Genomic DNA, 20561 nt, shown 5'->3' on the forward strand with positions numbered 1-20561 from the left:
GTCCTCCTCGTGCTTCTGTCCAGTCCTCCTCGTGCTGCTGTCCAGTCTGGGTTGATTAATTGGAAGTAAGTTCTTGCTGCTTTAACAGTGTTTTGTTCTGTTTTTGTTTAAAAATAAAGTTTGCGTTGGATAAAAATATCCTCTGTTCTTCTTACTCACTCAAAGAAGCCACACTTGAGGTCACAAGAAGATTTTAAACCAGTTTTACTTGCAGGGCAGCCTGTGGCCACGGCTTACACAGACGTATAAAAAAAGTTCTACATGGTGGAGTCCAGTCTGGAGGATCTGCCCCGGGCGGTGTGCGAGGTTTGTTTCTATGTTGCCGATCTGTTCTGGGCTCAGAGGCGGGCCCTGATGACCTCGGCCTCCATCCAGCTGCACACGCAGGACCAGATGAGCTCCTCTCTGAGAGAGAAAACTCAAAGTTAACATTCGTAGTTATAAAAATCCATAAACTTGACCAAACAAATCCCCTGACAGTTTGAGTTTTTCAAGCTCCTCGTGTCCCGCTGCCACACGGTGACGCGGACACGTCGTTGCTCGTTTCTGTTTTTATTGTTTTAGGTCAGTAATGTTTGAAACTATTCAATTGTTTCATGAAATTAAAAACTTATCACTTTAATCAAGTTGAAAGTAGCTGAACCTTGAGCCAAAATGAATTTCTAAAAAGTGACTGAAAGCAAAACTCGATGGAAGCAGAGTTCCTTGAATGAACTTGTCTCCCGTTAACTTCTGTCCCTGACATCATGGCTGTCGGCGCCCAACACGTTCTCACTCAGCTCGGTGTCTGTGAAACCACCGGGATCAGAGTTTGAACAATGAGACAGGTTGGAGACGCCCACAACAACTCGGTTTTTGAACGAGTTTAAAATGTGAGCAACAAAATGAAGAACTAAAGTGCATTAAATATATAACTGCTGAGAGCGTCTTTATAATCCCCTCCTTGGTCCTGTTTCTCCACTTTTGAACTCTTTATCAGGTCATGGCTTAAAAAAAAAAAAGCAGATCCTTTTTTGTTTCGATGCAACGTGTCTGGTTGTCAGATTGTTGGAGCTCTGTTGAGATTTCAGATTAAAGGAACCTAAAAAAAGTTCTTGTGAGAAGAATGAAGGTCTGAGGTCTAATAAAGATCCTTCCTCTGCAGCATGTTGAGCGTCAGGACCACGGAGGTGTCGATGGTGTTAACAGACTCCTTCTGTTGTTGTCTTCGTCTCTACGAGGTCATAAACAGCCTGGCTGAAGCTGCAGTCTCCTCAAAAGGCTCCTGACACAAGCAGTCTGTCATAAAGTCTTCAGTTCTGGTTCTCGTCCTGACCCGGCAGGAAGCAGACGTGTCCCAGAGGCCCCTGTGTCTCTGCAGGAGCTCGTCCTCGTGCTGCAGGCGTCACGCCAACAGAGAAGGTGAGCTGCAGGAGAAAAAAGCCACTTTGCTAAAAACAACCTCCGGGTGACGAATGTGTGAGTGTCAGCGCAGCAGAGGCTGCGTGTGAGGGAATCGACACATCAGAGTTGGAGTGGAGGGAAAAGGTGAAGCCAGGGTCGCGTCAGGCCGGCTGACAGCACGGCTGCTGTCTTGGGAGCCAGGTGACAAATCCTCCGACAGGCGGAGAGCACGACGGCAGCTCCAACCACCGTCCTCTGTTGTTTGACAACGACCTGTCGGCGCAACACGAGACGGGAGGGAACACGATGGAGAGAATGAAACAATGAAGAGGGAGAGGGGGGGATGAGACGGATGTTCAGACAAAAGAACAACAGTCAGACCGGAAGCTAAAAATAGACGCTGATACAAACGTTTAACTTCGTAATGAATTTAGGAAACGTAACTTTGTGTGAAGCAGGTGAAGTTTGCAGAAAATAAACTTTAACTTTTGATCTGTCAGAACTTTAATAAGTTTTGAAAACAAACTCTTTTAACCGCCACAGATTTTACATCCAAACATGAACGTTTGATCAGATTAGATTAAAAAAACTAAGTCCCAAAATGAGCTTTAACGATGGAAGTTGATGAACGTTGGAGTTTCTCTTCAACATTTCCATTGAAGTGTTTCGCTTGTTGTTTGACTCTTATCAGGATCAGAAGAAACAGAACAAGTTTTATTATCACTGCACCGTAGTACAGCACGGTGAGATTATGTTCGTGCAGTCGTCCAAAAGGTGGGCCGAGTGCACGTTGCTGCTGCTCCTAAGAGCGCGGCACCTTATTCTTTAGATAGAAACAGGGAAAGTGGTATTACAAAAAGATCTCTTCACACCGTGTCCTGATCAAAAACTCTACCAGTAAACACATTAATAAACACATTACATGCATTTGACGACAAGACGGTGAGAATCGTCCGCACTTCCAGATAGCACCATAGTCCTGATCAGATGTTGGTGTCAGTCGGTACAGCTCTGATATACATTCACAGAAGTTCTCAAGGGGGGGGGGGGGGGGGGGTGCGGATAGAACAGAGCCTTCCTTATTTTACACATATCCCAGGAGAAATTTGATAAGTTGTCCTGCTTCAAGACTGAACGGGGAATTCAGATTAAGATGTCACAACTGTTGATTTTTTTTTTTTCAGGCAGACGGTTATTTCTCGTCAGCTTTGAGTCCAGCTGGTACTTTTAATCCAAAATGGCCAGATTTGTGGGCATTCCACTGGTCCGTGCTTATTAGCTCCCTCCAAGGTCGTCCCCAACATGTTGGCAAGTCCCAGAAGATGCAAGTGGCCTGCGATTCTCACAAACCGCTTCCATCTTACGGTTTAGCTCATAAATCAGCTGATTTTGAGTACTCGAAGCATGAACCAAACCTTCAAACATGTTCGGAAGCTTTGCCATGGCTGGAACTGCTGCCGCCATCTTTTTTTAATAGCCGACAACATAGGTGTCTGCCGGTGCCAAAAAACAGAAACCCTGCTATGGAAAGGCACATCATTCAACCTTTATTTATACAGGTAAATCCCATTGAGCCTCGAGGACTCATTTACAAGAGAGACCTGATTTCAACAAAGAAAGATGACAACAATGGACAACAGCAACAACAATAAACAGTTATAAAAAAAACTCATACTACAGATTTTTTTTTTTTTTTTTTTTTTAACAAATAGGATGGCTAAAAGGAAAAAGGTAACGAAACAAAAAACAGCTAGATTCCAAGACAAATGTAAAAAAACTAAAAACAGGAACATGTCTGCATTGGTCCCTGCCAGGAGTCCAACAGATTCTTAAAGACACTTAGAGAGATCAACTTCTAATCTCCCCACGGATCCATGATGTATCCTGCCGCATGCGTCTCAGCGGGGCATAAGGGCTCTCCAGGACCCTGTCGCTTTGTTGAAAAAACTTGTCAATTACGTTGAAAGTCCAGCTGACCAGATCCATGACAGTAGTTTAGGATTCAGAAGATGTGTAAATAGAAGCTCCGATACAAACGACAGAGAGCAAAAAGCAGGAGGGAAACAAGAGAGAGAAGAAAAGCATCCGTCTTGCTCGAGAGCGAGTGAGGAAAATTATTTTGAAAGACCAAAGTTAATCATTCAGGTAAACAATATTTTTTTACAACATATTTATTTTTTTATTTATATTCAACCCTAAATTCTGAAAAAGTTTGGACATTCTGGAAAAATTAAACAGAAATGAACGAAGTACAAATATCACAAACCCATAATTCACAAAGGAGCACAATATAAAGAAATTTTTAATATTTTTCAGAAAATATTGATGATGATGACGATGACGATGACGATGATGATGTTATTGTTATTGTTATTATTATTATTGTTATTATTATTGAAAGCAGGACATCTCCAAAGGTTGTTCCAGATCCATGTTTCTTCCGACTTTCAGCCTTGATTCATGAACAGTAGATGATGGGAGATTCAAAGTCTTCTCAGAAGTAAAGCTCTATTAGAAGTAAAGATGGGAAGGGGTTCACCCGTCTGTAGGAAACCTGTCTGGGACAATTAATACCATTTATTTTAGGTATTTATTTGTATTCAGCGAGCGTTTTGGGTTGAAAGAAGTCTAGGATAAAACAGGACAATTAAAAAGACAAATGAAAAAATGATGCAAACGACACTTGATGATAAAGACGGATGAGCTAAAACATCCAGAGACGAGGAGAAACCATCTTTTTCCTGATTCCTCATCCCATCATGTCACCTTGACACTCCACGCCCACCAGACTCCACATCTGTCTCCTCTCTGAGAGAAACCAGCTGAAAATTTCTCCCCCATCTCTGTAATTTATGTCCAGATTCATCACGGGTCACAAATCCGTCAGACAGGACGTGGTTTGTATTCACGAGACAACCAGCGACCAGCCTCCTCCCCTCCGCGGGGCGGCCCACCCAAAGCAGGATGAAGAGGGTGCAGCAGAGATTTGTCACTCCGCTTGGAGCCCGGAGCTTAATGTTCCGGATAAACTGTTACAGAATAGATGTTGACACAGAAGTGGCAGGTTCAGAAAACTGACATGACCGCGGGGATTTGGTGGGAGGACGCCGGAGGAGTGCTAAAAGGAAATGCGACATGGCGCCATACATCAGAAACCCGGTGACACCACAAAGAGCCTGTCGCAAAGAATGAATGACAACAGCCGCTTTACGTTCTCGGCTTCCTGCTTTAACGCCTAATGTTCTTACGTTGGGCTTGATGTTTGTCTTTGATCAGTTTTCATCTGTTTCAGTGGCGCCAGCTGCAGATGATGGTCTTTAAAGATGGTTCCAGTCCATTTGCCATTCATCGCCAGAAGTTGTAGAGACGTGAAAATCACACAAGCTGCACCAAAAATCTGGACTTAAACACTTAAAACAAATACAAATCAATGAAAATTGCCTCATACTGCACACCAGTTTGAATGTTTTTCAGTTAATGCTCAGAATATGTGTTGGGGATGACTCTCAGCGACTACCAAACCTAATTTTATCAGTGAAAGTGACAGTTATAGCCATTTAGCTACTTGTTTGCTGCAGTTGATTAGCTGTAAGGTTTATAGATTTGCATCCAATGTTTTATTTCTGAGAGTTTGAATAAAATCTGTCCAGGGGTTCATAAGATATTTTGCTAACAGCCACACACAGACATGGGAAATTAAACAATCACCTGCCTTTCATGTTAAAAAAAATAATAATCTTGTCAAATGCAAGGGAAGGATTCAGTTTTAATAAAAACAGACTAAAAAAATAATAATTTCACAGCAAAAAACAAAAGTCCAGACCTTTGTGTTCAAGTACATCATGTAATTTAAATAATTTAATCTAAAATTTAGTAACTCACAGAACTGACTGTTTGTGTAAAGTTTTATCATATAATGAACCAAAATACTCTGTTATGTTGAAAACTATCAATGTTAAGCTGAATTGAAATGTAATCCTTTTTTAGAGCAACTCCAGTTTCAGTGTGGATTTTTGGATTTACAGGTTACAAGTGAACGCATCACAAATCTTCACATGGCCAAAAAACAATAAACCTGCAAGGCGGTGCTGAGGCTCCGAGACATGCCATGTGGTCCCATGAATAATTAAAAATAAGACCAACTTAAATAAAATTTTAAAGGTAACATTTCATATATGCTCTATTCTTGTGCCTTCTGTGAAGGCGTAGATGGCCCTAAGTGTTCCCCACTAGAAAAAGGTAAACCTGACCTAGTAACTGGTGCTGCTGCCTTCAGGTTAAGGACTCCTTTGAAAAAATAAGTCTTGTGATTTCAGTGAGACGGACCCGGATAAATAAAATAAATAAAAGATCCCGTTAAATAGTAAAAAGGACGTTCTATCTGGTTTGAAAGACCAGGGACCTGCAAGCGTCCCAGCTCAGACCCGGTCAGGACTTCTCTCCTCGCAGGCGGTGTTGGACCCACATGAAGGTGGCATCCTGTGGCTTCTATGGACTGAGTCCAGGCCCAGGAGCCAGGACTGGACCCCCTTTCCCCCACACTGCCAACGTTCTCTCTAAAATCCTTCCTGTACTCTGAGACACAGCTGAAAGTTCAGATCTTTATTAATGAGGACAGATCTGCTGGTCAGATGGGGTGAAATTACTTTGGATTATTTTTATAAAGAGCCGAGCGGATCGTGGTTTTCTGTAAAAACTGGTCCTGCAGAGACTGAGAGAGGCGGTCTGACCCCCCCGACAAAACTAAAGAGCAAAGGTGAAAGTGAGCGAAGTTAATTAAATTCATTAGATTTATTGAATGTGTGTACTCCAGATGTGTACAGTGGTTTAATATGGTCCTTATCTAAAATAAGGCTGACCAGTAATTGGTGTTCTAAGTAATTCAGAAAAAATGTAATGAGCTTGAAGAAAAGATTAGGAATAAAGTTTGTGGGGATTAAACATTAATCAAAGATGGAGTGAGGATGTTAGTTTAATGATCAGACCTGCAGAACGTGAAGTGTTTGAACAGCAGACGGTTCTGGACCAGCAGGAGCCTTTAGGCACCCCCAGGGTGCCCCCGCCTCAGACAGTGACTGCTGGATGTGGGCACAAGTGACCCTACAAGGAAGACGGATGGATGGATGGATGGATGGATGGTTTGGTGAAACAGCTTAAGATTCTTTTTTTATAAGGCAGGGACCATTGAGTAACTGCTGAGGGACCAAAACGTGTGATCTCTGGGGAATCTCCAAACCTACATCAAAGTTGTTTCAGTGGAAACGTTCAGGAGAGCCTTGAAAATCTCAGGGATCAAAGTATAATCTACTATTTCTGTTTCTGTGGAGATATAGGTCTACATTGAAATATAGATCTACATAGATCTTCTGAGTGACCAAGAGTCAACCATGCCTCCCACTGAGACCACTGAGAGTTCACTGTGTGACTGCGATCTCTGAGAGATCAACTGAGATCTCTGGGAAACCCAGTGAGATCTCTGAGAGACCAAATGAGATCTCTGAGAGACCAAATGAGATCTCTGAGACCAAATGAGATCCCTGGGAAACCAAGTGAGATCTCTGAAAGACCAACTGAGCTCTCTGTGATCAACGGGATCTATAAGATGCAAAGTGAGATCTTTGAGAGACCAACTGGAATCTCCAAGACCAACTGAGATGTCTGAAAGAACATCTGGGATCTCCAAGACAAGATCCCAGCTTTGCTCAGCTGCATCTGGAGGATCATTCTTCTGTAAACAGTTCGATGGTTTGAGAGGAGAGAGCGAGGTCTTTGCTAATTTTAGCTTTTTCAGGTAATTCCACTTTTTTTTTTTTAGCTCATTTCAGCTCTGTCAACTTCCTTCTGGTAGTTTAAGCTTTGTTCTGCTTTTTCAGCTACTTTTCGGCCATTATTTGCCAATTTCAAATGTTTTTTTTTTTTTTTATTTTGCTAGTTTTCTTGTTTTTGTTCTCATTTCTCCTTATTTAAATCTAATTTGGCAAATGTGTGTTCCTTCTGCTTTCTTCTGCTAATTTAGGCTTGTTCTGCCATTTCAGCTACATTTCAGCATGTTGTTTTTTTTAGCTTATTTTATCCGTTTTTCAGCAAGTTCTTCTCACACTGCAGGAAATGCAATTTCTGTAGTTCATTGCGATTGTTCCAACAAAAAATATTTAGCATAATATGAGTTTGAACTGTGATTTTAAAATGTATTTTTGGATCTGCGGGACTAAAACGCCTTTCAGGGTTTGTTTTCAGTGTTTGCTTCTTATAAATGGTTTCTGGAGCAGCGTGGTGTCCAACAACAAGGGAGGAGGCGCGTGCTGGCTGGGCGTTCCTGAACGTTCTGCTTGACAACAAATAACTGATTCACATTTCTTCCTTTCTTTGAATACAACAAACATATAAACACACTTTCTGCTTCTCCATTTCCTTTGCACCCATCTCCTCCCGGCTCGCAGCTCTTTCTGTTTCCTAAACCAACAGGGAAGCAGATGACAGGCCTTGTGTGCTGGCGTCACGGTGCACCCGTGTGCTCATAATTTGGCATTGAGAGTGTCAGCGCTCTGGCAGGGAAATGGACTCTTCGTGAATTCAGAGGCTTACTGGAGCTGGTGTTCATTTATTCAGAGCATCACCCTGAGTGCAGAGACAGGAGGAGCAGAGCAGCGAACAGGAGCGCTATGAAAGTATTAATGAAAGCCATCTGCATCTGATTCTTCTTATTTATACATGGAGTTGAGTGGCGCTGCCCCGATTCACAATGAAACTTCAGACTTTGTGCTTTTTTAACCGTTCGTATGAAAATGTTCAGCTCGTTCTGCAGATGGGTGCCGGGACTTTTGTCGTATGTAACTTTTTTTAATAAGTTTCTAAACGTTTAACTAAATGTTTTTCCTATAAAAATCGTCACATCCTTAAAAAAAAAACTTGTCCTCTTTGAATTATGTTTCAGTTTGTTTTATTTGTCTTTTTATGCCACTTTTCGTTTTTAACCTTTTGCTGTTTTTTAGCTACCATTTTGTACTTTTAGCTGCCAGTTTGTTAAGTTTAAATTTTAGCTAGGCTTTTGCAACATTTAGCTGCTAGCTAGTGTTTTGCTACATTTGGCTTTTAGCATTTAACTGCTTATAGCATTCTGCTGCTTCTGGCTAGCCTTTAGTTTAGCATGTTGCTACATTTGCTTTTAACTGATGTTTTGCTTCTTTTAGCTTTAACAACTTAATGTCAGCTTCTTGAGCAACTTTATTAATCTCCCAGTAATTTATTTGGTGTTTATTGTTCACACAGCATTTTAGCAGAAAATATCATTTCTCTAGTCTGTCGTGTTATTCATGTGAGTTTGATGAAACTTTGTTTTTAGGACCTAAAAAGGACAAGAAGATATTTATTTTAGGTCCTGACCTTTGAATTGGACCAAGTTATTTCTGTTTCCAGATAGTTTCCATATCAACCACAGAAAAAAGTGTAATCAGAATAATTAAAAACGCCCGTCAACATGTAAGAAGAGTGTAAAAATAAAGAATGCACTTGTCGGCTGCTTCACACGTCGTTCTGGAAACTTTGCAGAAGTAGCTATAGAAAAGGATTAATATATATATTTTTTATTTTAATTGAAAAAACATACAAATTACAAGTCTTCATAAATAACATTAGAAAGCTTAAAACTCGACATATTCAACAACTTGTACTGAATAAAAATCTAAATGTTGTTAAAGCTGCATTAAAAAGTTGGTATAAATAAACAAAAATAAAAGAGCTAACCCTTTAAAAGCTACAGAAATATGAACAAATATAACACATTGATTACAAAAAGTCAAACTTCACTTCCTGATTGCAAAATAAATATTTGTTGTTTTTTTATGTTGGGAACAGGCTCTGCAGCCGAACAGCTGCCAAGACAAAAACATGTTCAGTGCAACTTTTTGACCCACAACTAATGAAACTTTTAGCTGTAATCAAACCTGATGACTTTTTAAAGCTGTTTTCTGCAGGATCAGTGTTGAACAACAGACGCCTCCCCCCCCCCCCCCTTTGTTTTCCTCTTTGTCTCGTCTTCGTTCTCCAAGTAAAGAAAGAGGTCACCATCTGTGGAGCACCAAGGCCAAGTCAGAGTCCTCATGTTTTAATCAGCGCTCCTTCCACCAGCATATTTAATACGGCTCAGTCTGCTCAATGTGTTCACGAACATAATGCGAGTTAATATTTCAAAAGCTCAGCGGATGTCAACTTGTGCCATTGTCTCCTCCACTGAACTGTGGATGTGAACAGCTTGTAGGTGTTGTGTAAAATCAGAGGAGCAAACAGGCGAGAAAATGAAACGTACTTTCCTCTGTCGGGAAACAAAAGCACTACAGAGACGGCAGCAACAATAGAATCGTTAGCTGGAGAGCTACAATGCAGCGGTTAGCACCGAGGCTACAACACAGCTGTTCTTCTCCACCTCAGGCTCATCTGAAGGAAGCAAAGGAAGTTCTAGAATTGTGCCGTTCGGGGGTGGCAGCATGTTGGAGCAGCTCTGTCTTCATTCATTCTGAGTTGTTGCTTTTGAAAACTTTAACTCTTTTTCTGGATGTTATTCACTTTTATTGGATGATTGTTTCCTCTGGTATCAGATGCTGTGCAGCTGGAAGGATTTTTACTGAAACCTTTTTACTTTTGGGCATGTGTTATGATGCGTAACCATGGCAACAAGGTGTATTTTAATAACCAGGAGCAGCTGATTAACATCTCAAAGCTCAAATACCCCAACTACAGCCGCAAATCCCAAATGAGTTGAAAAGGAGGTGCCATGGATGAATTCCCGTCAACCTGGCAGCGGTGCTCGAGTACCTGACCGCCGAGATCCTGGAGCTGGTGGGAAACTCAGCTCGTGACAACAGGAGCACCAGGATCATTCCCCGGCACCTTCAGCTGTCTGTCCGTGGCAACGAGGAGCTGGGCAGACTGCTGGGAGGAGAGACCATCGCTCAGAGAGGAATTCTGCCCAGCATTCGGGCAGTCCTGCTGCCCAGGAGGACTGAGAAGCCCACCGGATCTGACAGCAAGCTGGATCCAGGTGAACAGATTAGCATCTGTGGCCAGATTCTTCAGATTTGCTGCAGGAGACCCTTCCTGCCCACAGCTATCGGCATCTATAACAACGTTTGAATGAAACCAGAATGATGAGCTTTGACAACACTTAATTTACCTTTGGGATTAAGAAAGTATTTTTGAACTGAATTGAATTGAATTAGCAGGAAAGCTACAACACAATAGTATTCAGGAGAACTGTAACATTGTATCCCAGTGGTGGACTTGTCCAGGGTCTCCCCGCTTCTCACACAGTGGCTGATGGACATGGGCACCAGTGACCGGGAAAGGAAGAAGCGGGACTGGGATGGATGAATACAACAGTGTGGTTAGCTGGAGAGCTACATTGTAGCTAACATGACTGTTTAATGACCCCAAGTTGGCAGACTGATGAGACACAGACTCAGAATACAAAAATAAAGTGTTTTTATTGACAGTGCTGAAGAGGTTTTCTGTCTGTGGGAGGAAGCAGGGGAATAAGGTGAGTGTTTCTGAGATCTTGATTGGAGAGAATAGTCATTGTCGTTCTTACTGGTAGTTTGCAGGTCGTGTTGGAGAGTGGGGTAGTATGAGGTCCTGGTTTTGCCCAGGTTGATAAAGACGGAAACCAGAGAGGTGAGTAATGCTAGCAGTGATTCCCAACACTGGTCCTTGAGGAACACCATCCTGCATGTTTTTAGTTGTTTCCCAGCTCCAACACACCTGATTCAGTGATTTACTTCCTCGTGTTCTGCAGAAGCCTGTTAATCACCTATTAATTAAAAGCAGGTGTGTCGACGTAAAGATAAAACCAAAACATGCAGGATGGTGTTCCTCAAGGACCAGGGTTGGGAACCCCTGCGAGGATGATTGGTCTGTGGTGTCCAGTGTTGGTTCCAGGCTTAGTCTTGTTGTTTTCTAAAGGTCAGGTTGATGTCTGGGCAAGGTCACAGGGAGCAAGGAGGTAGTCGAGGAGACACAGAGGAGCAGAGCTTGGAGACACAGGAAAATATCAAGGTTAGTCAGGTTTCCCAAGGAATTAGTTTTTGGCTGTCACATAATTACCAAAGGCAACATCATGCTCCAGCATTGGATGAACGTCTGGCAGGGATTTACGTATAGCTGAAGTGGTGGTAGGGAATCAGGTGCAGGTGTGGTTGATTGGATGATTGTCAGCTGTGGAGGAAGAGGTTACAGCAGAAAAACAGGAATCCTACAACAGCTGCTACCGTTGAGACACCTACGTATGTCAACTCTGCAACTATTTGTTGAAAGACTTCAAGAAGACTGCAGGTTTCTGCATCTCGCGTGAGGAAATGGAGAACCCGTGCAACAGCTTTGAGACATTTTGACGACTCCTTCATGAATGCTGTTTAAAATCTAGTTGTCAAATACCGCTTAGGGTCTGTCGACATAAAGAAAGAGCTCAACTAAAAGGCAACGTTCATTTACCGTGCATGTCCGTTCCAGCGCCTCACTTGTGGTCATCAACTATGAATCATGAAAGAAAACATGATCCTGGATCCAATCAGCTAAAAGAAGCTTCCTTTGTAGAGTGGCTGGGCTCTGCTTGAGAGATAAAGTTAGTGGTCCATCAACTGGAGGGAGCTCAGAGTAGATGAGGTATTGATTAGGATGCCTCCTGGTCACCTCCCTTTGGAGGTGTTTCAGGCACGCTGACTGACTGTTATTTCCTTGATCAAACCTGTGTCGTGGAAGAAATCAAATAAATAAATAAAAAAACAAGCAGTGATTGTTATTTACAAAAATACCTGGAAGAACAGGGTTTAATGAAGCTTAATATTTTTAGTTAATGCTATTTTTTTCATTAACTTTTGCCATTTAAAATTTCAACTCTTAAAAAGACATAAATGTAGCTTTTAAACATGACATTTGAAATTACACAATAAAAATGGATAGACAAACAGCGCATTACAATAAAATAGAAATAAAGAAAAGTTAGAACATGGAGGCTGCATGGTGGACCAACGGTTAGTGCAGTTACCTCACAGTCAGAAAACTCAGGTAGGGACTTGATTTTATAAGTTCTCTTTATGTCTGAGTATTCTCTGTGTACTTCTGCTTCAATTTTACTTTTATTCCTACTACAGTAAAAAAAATGCAATCTAGACTAATTGTTTTATTTTAAATCATTTTTTGTGAAAGCATTTTTGATCTTTGCCGCCTTGTCTCTGACTGCTGGAGATAGGAACCATCCCCCCATGACCCCGAACAGGAACAAGCAAGGTACAGAGGAACGATGAATGAATGAATGAATGAATGAGAACAAGTTAATCAAAAACCAGTTCTAGTTTCTTGCAGCTGAAGGTCAAAGTTCAGTTTGTTAAAATAAGACGCTGATTATCCACCACTTCCATCATGTTGGTGGTTTGTGTGGAGCGCGGTGGACTCCTTCACCAGATGGAAGAGATGATGTCCGGTCCAGGGCGGCTCTGGTTTCTGCCAGCACACTTTCTGGCCCTGCTGTTGAAATCGTCCTGAAGCAGAAAACAGAAAATGACTCGTCTGCTGTTTTGACTCTTCACTGTTGTTTGGCTCATTGCTGTGAGGCCAAACACTCAAAGCAGATGGCTATGGATGCAGTGAGGATGGACTAGATGATCACTGTGTGCAACTGAATCATTAAAGACTGAAATAGGTGGAGTTACTTCAATCGCTGCATGAAAAACACATCCCTGCTGGACAATCACCAGGAAACATATTTTAGTTATTTTCTACTGGTCATAGTTGTTGTTGACATTTCCTGTACCTGCCACTGGCCTTTCTCCTTCACTTTCCCCTTTTCTTTTCTGTAGGTGGAGTTGTGGGCTGGCTGGACCTCTACTCTTCACTTTCTGGTTCCATTTCATATTCTCTTCAGCTCAGACCATCTTCTAACACCTGACCTGATGTCACCTGAATGTGGCTACAGTTAGTACCAGAGGTTTTTACCTCCTGACTCCCAGTCACTGTGGACTTAACCTGAGATTTTGTTCTCCTTACTAGTTCTTCATCCACTGTGATGATGGTGCAACAGTTTGACCTCTTCTCGTGCTTATCCATCCATCCATCATCTTCTTGTTCTGGACTCAGGTCTCAGGGGCAGCCTCTTGAGCAGGGAGGTCCAGACATTTCTTTCCAAAGCCACCTCTTCCAGCTCTTCTGGGAGGACTCCAAGGTGTTCCCAGACCAAGTCTCTCCAGTGTGTCCTGGGTCTCCTCCCAGTCGGACATGCCTAAAGCACCTACCTAGGGAGGCGCCCAGGGAGCATCCTTACCAGATGCCTGAATCATCTCAACTGGCTCCTCTGGATGTGGAGGAGCAGTGGTTCTACTCCAGGTCTCTCCTGGATAACTGAACTTCTCACCCTGTCTCTAAGGGAGCGTCCAGCTACCCTGCAAAGGAAACTCATTTCAACCTCCTGGATCCACGATCTCATTCTTTCTGTCACTATCAGAGTTCATGACCAGAGGTGAGGGGAGGAATGTAGACTGACCAGTAATCAGAGAGCTTTGCCTTACAGCTTAGCTCCGTCTTCACCAGAACGGACCAGCACAAAGTCCACAATATTGCAGATGCTGCACCAATCTGTCTGTCAGTCTCTCACGCCATTCTTTCCTCACTCATGAACAAAACCCAGGCATCCTTGAACTCCTCCACTCGAAGCAGAACCTCACCCTCAACCCGAAGAGCAATCCACCCGGTTGAGGACCATGACCTCAGATATAGAGGTGCTGATTCTCATCTTAGCTGCTTCACACTTGGCTACAAACCGCTCCATTGAGAGCTGAAGATCAAGACATGACGACGCCAACAGGACCACATCATCTGCGAAGAGCAGAGATGGAATCCTGACTGCTGACAATCCTTCTCATGCTTATGTTGTATGAAAATAATCACACAACGCTGATCTAGTCCTACATTAAAGAGACACTCACCTGCCTGCCCACTCTCCACCACTGGCTCCGCCTCAGGCACCTGCACCCTCGTCCACTCTCTTGACAGAAAAAATGTGAATAGGAAATTCAACATCCTCTAAATCACAGATTCTGTAAAAGTCCGCCAGTAAGTATCAAAGAAGAATGTGTACTTTCCCTTTAATGATGCTGATGTAAGATCAGTTTTGTCATTCACTGCCAAGTCACCTTGTAAACTTTGTAAACTTTCCTCTGGTCATTTCTTATGTTAGCAAAATGATTCTATTTTCTGCTTCATGATGACACTTCTGGGTATTTCATACGAAAGGCTCAATGGAATTAACCCGTCGAAATAAAGGTTGAATGAATATGAAAGAAACTACTTCAGGATGTGATGTTACAAATGAACTTGTATGAAGCAAAATGAAAAAGTGATTTAAAATAAATGGACTGTACTTAAAATAGTTATTTTCTATCTTGTCCAGACTCTCAAAGCTCTTTACAACAAGCTGTGCCTCATTTACCCATTCATACAGCTCTATACTAGATCTATACAAAGAATAATCAGAGCTTTATCACATTCAAACATCAATGGGACACATCAGAGGCAGTGAGGGGTTCCGTGTCTTGCCCAGGGACACTTCAACATGTGACTGCTGGTGGATTCGAACCCCCAACTCTCGCATTGGAGGACGACTGCTCTAACCACTCAGCCACAGCCGCCGCATTGCTTTTGTGAATTCGCATTCAAGAAGCATTTTTCAACAAAATCTGCCGTGCACGTCAAAGTTTTAAACAACTTGAACTATAAGCCCTCAGTTTGTGTTCAGGGTGACTCTTGGCTACTACCACACCAAATCTGTGTCAATCACAAAACACATGGAAAATTAACAAGTTGTATCAATTTTTGTTGTTTTCAAAGGCCAATAAGCCGTAGTGGCCGTCTTGAACGTGGCTGACTCCAAAAGTTAATCAGATGTGCATTCAGTCACAACTCCATTGGAAGTTTCAGTAAGATGTCCAGTAGTTCAAGACATATTTTGCTAACAGAGAAACAAACACATCTTAAACATAAGAACAAAGGGAATTAGCCACCTTTCATGGTGGCTGGTGACAGAAATGTTCTGCTGCTGGTGATTTGTGAAGAAGACAGCTTGCCTCGCTGACGCTGAACATCTTGGTGCCTCGAACTGGAGCTGATGAGCCGTTAGCGCCATTAGGCAGATGGTTTTAATGTTGTGGCAGAATCGCTGCATGCCTAATGAGGAAACACTTCAGATTAATATTCATTCAGAAGTCTTCCACATGGGGGGAAATTAAATTTATGTTGTTTTTTTTTTAAATACATGTAGAGCTTACGTGGAAATAATGATCTTGAGTGGAGTTTTACTGTTGAAAGGTTCACAGCTCAATTTTTGTTTCATTACTTTTACTGTGTGTTTGTCTATACTGTTAGCAAAATATCTTTTTTCTTTCAGCTGTTCTCTCTTCAGGTGTCTCAACCTGTGCTGTACCTCTGATGATCTCATTCCTGATCTTCTCCATCCTTGTCTCTCCTAAGAAGAACCTCAACATCTTCATTTCTGACACGTCCAGTTCTGTCTCCTGTCTTTTTGTCCATGTCTCCGTCTCCAGACCATACAACACACCTGGACTCACCACTGTCTTGTAAACTTTTCCTTTGACCTTTGCTGACACCTTTTTGTCACAAATCACTCCACTTTTTTTCCTCCACCTCTCAAAGTTCTCTTCCACCTGTTCCCTGTTCTCACCACAGATCACAATGTCATCTGCATAACTTTGTGTAAGACATCAGCATGAAAACTGGTGGGCGATATAGATTCCTTCAAGAATTTAAAACATACACTTCATCAGTTCTGCTGGACACACAAAGAAAGAAGAGGAAATGACAGAAGGACTGTGGGCAGGTTTTATTTATTGTTCAAACGTGAGAAAACAACGTTGCCTGTGTCTGCCTGTTAGCAACAAATCTCATGAACCGGTCAACAGATTTGAACAAAATTCTCTAAAAGTAATTATTGTGTCAATACCTACAAGTGACTGACTTTTTGAATTATTCCAATACAAGATGGCTCCCAAAGCTAATCAACCTTCACAATGTGACAAGTGGTAATAGTTCAGTCATTTGTACAGATACTGAGCTAACGTATGATGTGGTAGTACCTGAGAGTCGTCCTCATCACGTGCAGTGCTTCCAGATCTCGTGTAAGATCACATCATTTACAAAACAACCGCTGAAGAAGGGAGCAGCTGAAGGAATTTGTCAGATGATTTACAATCTTTGAAGGAACTCTAATCTTTTAATTAGTTTATTTTTCAGTCTGCTGCAGAAGAAAAAGAATGAAAATTGAAGGTTTTTGGTGAAAAAGTTGTCAAAATATGATGCAAAGTCCTCCGTTCTGAAAGTTAAAAAAAAATCACAAATTATTTCCATCTCGTTAAAATGATTTATTTGTGTCTGTCTTAATTTGATCAAACATTCTGAGGATTGGTGAATTTTGCTTTCAGATTTCAAAATAAAAGCCCAGCAGAACCCTACAGATGGTTAGTCTCATTGAGTCACGGGGACTCGTTTACAAGAGAGACCTGTTTTAGACAGACAACATATAAAGTGCAGACAACAATAAACTACAGTAAAATGCAATTAAAATAAAACTAGTGTTATAACACAACAAATCAAGGTGCCATATAAAACATGGTAAAATACTAAAAACAAGAACGTAAAACATACAAAGCATACCTAATATGTTCATAAATAAGTGTATATTTTGTATTTTTATAGTCTGTAGATCACTTGAACTTGGTCATTTTAAAAGTAGCTCGCATGCAGAAAAAGTGTGGGCACCCCTGATTTAATAGTGTGTCAGGATTCATGCTTTTTTTTAGTGTTTTTGTGTTTTATTGTTAGATTTATTTTAAATTTTTGGTTTTTATAAATATTTTCTGTATTTTAAGCTTTAATTTGGCTCCTCTGTGCTATCAATGCTCCTAAGTTTGGCCACGCCCACTCACACCTGCTCCATATTTAATTTAGCTCAGCTGTTTCCCATCACCTCATCAGCCCCAGTCTATTTATTCCTTCTGTCTCTGTTCACCCACCAGTGAAGTGTTGCTCTTTATTCATCCTCTCTGCTTCAGTTTTAAAACTCCACTTAACTTAGCGAGTTCTGACTTTCTTTTTTTTTTTATTGGAATGGCATCACATGTATGTGGTACATGAGGTGGAACGAAATTGTGTACTCAAGGTCCCAGTTCTCACTAAAAGTAGGAATCGGTCTCATTTCTGCAGCTGAGTGAGTTCAGCTCTATTTGACTGTCAGGATTGTGTTTTTAATTAAAGATAAACCAGAGATGTGCGTCAAAACTCCCATCATGCACCGTGACATGCGTCCATTAAATACCCAGGATCAATGTTCACCCTCCTCCAAACAGAAGAGTTTCAGTCCATCGACAAGTCATCCACTCTATCAGCTCTTTACTTTATTCCAAACCAGAATAACTTGGTTTTAAAGTTTAAAAACATTAGGCAAAAAAAAAAATCACTTTATTTCTCTTCTCGTCAGAAAAAGCTTTAACCTTTAGTCAAACTCTCAAAGTGGGAGCGCCGTCATTTAGTCAAAACGAGTTGAGAGTACGGTCGCTTCAGTTTTTATCACAGTTTGAGAATTTTCTACTTTTTAAAAAAAAAATATTAATGAAAAATGTCATCTTAGTGCAAAAAACGGTTGTTTGGAAATGTTAGTGACGAGTTTTCTGTGTTAGTTTTTGCCAGAGCTGGATGAAGGCAGTAATTCATGTAGCACCTTAAAGGGATGGTCTGAAGGTTTATCTGAACAGCCCTGAGATGGACCCATATCATCCAGGCTGATGCTAGCCAAGTGAATGTTAGCTTAGCATTTTCCAGGCTCATGCAACAACTCTTTCTCAAGAATACAAACCCTGCATTAGCGAACATGAACCCTCTACACATTAGCATGACTCCACTTAGGTTGTTGCCATTTTTTCAACTGAACACTTTCCAAGTCACCAAGTGAATGTAAACATCTACGTTCCAGCCGCTGTGGTCCTTTGGATCAGGACTGGCAGAAGGAAATCCTGGATCAGAGCAGCTGAAATGAGCTTCACGGGTTGGCCAGGCTGTTTTAAAGACTAAATGAGAAGTTTTAGATTAAAGAAGAGCTGCTGCATCAAAAGGAGTCAGCTGAGGTTGTTCAGGCATCTGATCAGGATGAATCCTGGACACCTCCCTTTGGAGGTTCTCCATGCAACTGGACGGAGACCATAGGGCAGACCCAGAACTCTCTGGAGGGATTATATATATTTTCTACACTCATCATACATACTATCATACTTTTTGCACTCTGCCCATCTTTCAGACGACTGTACGAACAAAATCTCACTGTATTTCAGTGATTTTGACTTTTTGTGCTACTCCTAGACTTATGGACTGAGTCTCTCCTGATAACTGAACTTCTCACCCTGTCTCTAAGGGAGAGTCCAGCTCTGCAGAGGAAACTCATTTCAACCTCCTGGATCCACGATCTCATTCTTTCAGTCTCTACCCAGAGTTCATGACCAGAGGTGAGGGGAGGAATGTAGACTGACCGGTAAACGGAGAGCTTCGCCTTACAGCTCCCTCTTCACCACAACGGACCGGCACAGAGTCCACAATACTGCAGATGTTGCACCAATCTGTCAATCTCACGCTCCATTCTTCCCTCACTCGTGAACAAAACCCCGAGATATTTGAACTCCTCCACTTGAGGCAGAACCTCACCCTCGACCTGAAGAGAACAATCCACCCTTTTCAACATTTTTCAGTCAGGTCATTTGGACAGTTTCTCCCTCCGAGGAGGGGGCGTGACAAAGACACCATCTTAGCACCAACATAACTGGTTTGTTTCACTTTGGCGTAAGCTGCTGGGGGAAGAATCAGTTTTGTGTGTTTCCTTGACTGATGAAGCCTTCTGGATCTAAGGCGAAACTTTTCAGCACAAAAAAACGCAACTGTCCAGATGACCTGACTGAAAAATGCTGGATTGTAAACCTGGATTATTCAGCATGGACTTTTTTGTAACCCACCCTTTTCCAACTGAGGACCACGGCCTCAGATCTGGAGGTGCTGATTCTCATCCCAGCTGCTTCACACTCAGATGTGAACTTCTCCAGTGAGAGCTGAAGATCACGGCACGATGACGCCAACAGGACCACATCTTCTGCAAAGACCAGAGATGGAGTCTTGAGGCCACCGAACCGGACTCCCCCCACCCCCGGCTGCACCGAGAAATTCTGTCCATAAACGTTCTGAACAGAATCGGTGACAACAGGCGGAGTCCAACTCCCACCCTGAAGGGGTCCGACCTACTACCAGCAATGTGAACCAAACTCTTGCACCGCTGGTGTAGGGACTGAACAGCCTGTAGCAACGGGGCCCCAGTCCCATACTCAAGGAGCACTCCCCCACAGTTTACCTCGTGTGAGCTCTTTTCAGTGAGATGTTCTTAATCTGGTGTCGTGGTCTACGAGTTTCTTCATTTGGCAAAACGCTGTCAGAAAGGAGCTCTGATAAAACGGGAGTCAAACCGAGTTTGGGTGTCAGTCCCAGCAGGAGCTGAGAGTGAAGGAGGCGATGAAGAGCGACTGCAGGACGATTAATTTTACACGACTTCTGTCCTTTTCTGCCGCCGCTCTGAGCAGAAATGAAACACAGTCTGTATTAAATGATCTATAAAGATTTTTAACAGTTCGAACAATTGTTTTTTATGTATGTTCAAGCTCGTAAAACGACTGGTCTGCTTCGTGTTCATATTTCTTTCAGAACAGATGATGAAAAGTAAAATTAAAGGGAAAACAAATGTATTTACAGTAGGATGCAGTTGTGTTAATTTAAGGACATCAATGGTCCTTGATCACAGTTGAGCATGCATCAGGCTAGTTTGTCTCTTCTGCTCCTAAATGTCTCCTCCTGTGACCGGAGCAACGCTGGATTCAGTGATTCAGTCTTTGAGTGTCGCAGCGCGCTCCGACGGTCCCGGTGTTTGGATTTTCATATCTAATTAACTTTCCTTGGCGAACTGCCGACCTTCGCTCTGCACGCAAGTGAATCGGCTCCTCCAGAGTCGTGGCTCCTGCCGGGGGCCCCGCAGGACCTCGTTGTGTTAAACACATCTGGGTTTGAGCAGGAAAAAGCTAAAGTTAGCTTTGATGGCA

The sequence above is a fragment of the Nematolebias whitei genome, chromosome 14 (genome assembly GCF_014905685.2).
Source record: "Nematolebias whitei isolate Nwh7 chromosome 14, NemWhi1, whole genome shotgun sequence".
Taxonomy (NCBI): Eukaryota; Metazoa; Chordata; class Actinopteri; order Cyprinodontiformes; family Rivulidae; genus Nematolebias; species Nematolebias whitei.